Here is a 2,295-nt window from a genome sequence, read left to right as displayed (position 1 = left end):
GCTTCAAAAAACAATGCAGTATCATCCGCAAAAGCTAATATTTTACCTCCTATATCTAAATTTAATAAGTCATTCACATATATTGAGAATAAAATAGGTCCTAGCACTGTACCTTGGGGGATGCCAAATTTAGCAGTACAGGAATCACTTATGATACCATTAATTTCAGTTGTTTGTGGTCTGTTAAGAAGATAAGATTTGAACCAATACCAGAAATTATTATTTCCAATTATTATTTTTAGTTTACGTAAGAGTAAATCATGAGATATAGAGTCGAATGCTTTAGCTATATCCAAATATATACATAAACATTTTTTACCTCTATCTAAGGACTTATAAAATAAATTAGATAAAGACACAATTGCATCTTGACATCCTACATTATCTCTAAAACCGTATTGATTGACACTTAAAGCATTTTTGTCTGTAATAAACCTGTGCAACTGAAGTTTCGCACATTTTTCTATGACTTTTGCTATTGCAGATACCAACGAGATTGGCCGATAATTTTGTAGCTCTCTCACATCACCAGTTTTGTAAATTGGGATAATTACCGATTTTTTATATATTTGTGGAAATACTCCTTTTGAGAAACTTAAATTAATTAAATAAGTAATCGGACTAATAATGTGGTCTGCTATCTGTAATAATGTATTTGAAGATATATTATCAAAAATTTCCTTTCATTTGTTTAACACTCAAGAAAGATGCCAGAAGATCAGAAATACAACTGTTGCATATGTGTCTGGTAATTGAAATACATTTATTAATATGTCTAACAATTTTGTATGGTGACAACTTTTCCACTGTTGAGGATTATGGTCGTGATATGGGCAACCCTATTGTCTACGGTGGTTACTGCAAATTGTTTGCGGCTGGAAATATTTTCCCATATGTATTTGAAATTATAACAATAATCTTCATGCTAAATTTGGTATAGATACATTCCCAGTAAAAATATTGCGTCTAACTGGAAATATCTATAAATGTCTAATATTCTTAATGTTACAGAAAATGTAATTGTTACTTCAGAGTGTATTGTCTATTTCTAATAATGTTAGTGTCACAGAAAATTTAATTAATAAAAGTAAGAAGCGTGCCGTTCTAGATGTACTGTGTAGATAAACCTTGAAGCAACCAAGTCAAGGAAACTGAAAAAAATAAAAAACCATTTTCGGTCTGAAAATTAATTGTGCAAATGGAAAATTATTAAATTAACAGGTCTTGCATCTGATTCCAAAATTGATTATAAAAATTACATTGGCACTATGAACTAAAATTGTAAATTTTGTAATGCTCTCAAATGGAAAGGTGAAACACCTGGCATGCGCTGCAATATAGGTAGAACTCAATACCTTGCTATAGCTACCAGAACCGTTATATCTTAATTTATTATTGAGCCCAGATAACAAAAATACATAAACCCGGCAACGAGGGGTAATTCAGCTAGTTAGTCATACGAACAATTACAAATTAATTATTTTGTATATTATAATAAATTAATGAGCGGATTTTTAGATTCTCAAAAGCTTAATAATATGTGATGCTAATATGTTCTAAAAAACCCTAAAATATTCTCTAAATACTCCTTAAACTTGTAAATATGCAGATAATGATTTTTTTTTTCTAAAATAGTTCAACAAAAACAATAAATAACTGTTTTGCACTATTCCTTTGGTAACAGGTAAATTATTCAAGTATAAAAAATGTAAAACAGTTCGTACACAGGTATGTAAATATTATATTTTTATATTTAAATAATTTACCTGTTATTTATATTTAAAAAAATTTAAATTAATATTACATAACTAAATTATAAGAAATTAAAAGTTAAAATATAAAAGTAAAAACAAATTTATTATTAAAAAATCATTCTCATATTTAGTTATCAAACGCAATAATCTATGGCACAATCACGGACTGAGAGTAACAGAATGACCAACATTACCAATTTGATTACAAGCAAGTACCTAGATAATTGAACGATTTTAATTTTTAACATTCTTAAATCAAGTTGTTTTTTTCCCTAGAAAAAATAGTTGCTAGAAAAAATCACAACTCAAGAAATCAACAAAAATATGATTTTTTTTTATGACAAATAATAGAATATATTCTAAGATATGAAAAATAGGCTAAATATTCTCTAATGTCAAATATAATATGCTTTGATATGCAAAATTAATTTTTTCCTATAAACTCTGTGATAGATAAATCGTCTATATTATTCATCCTTGAAAGTTGCATAAAGCCAAAACAAATATTTAACGTAAAAACCTAAAGCTCCCCTCTCTAATT

The sequence above is a fragment of the Acyrthosiphon pisum genome, chromosome X, assembly GCF_005508785.2.
Source record: "Acyrthosiphon pisum isolate AL4f chromosome X, pea_aphid_22Mar2018_4r6ur, whole genome shotgun sequence".
Taxonomy (NCBI): domain Eukaryota; kingdom Metazoa; phylum Arthropoda; class Insecta; order Hemiptera; family Aphididae; genus Acyrthosiphon; species Acyrthosiphon pisum.
The sequence above is the reverse complement of the archived record's forward strand: the minus strand, read 5'-3'. Positions refer to the sequence as shown.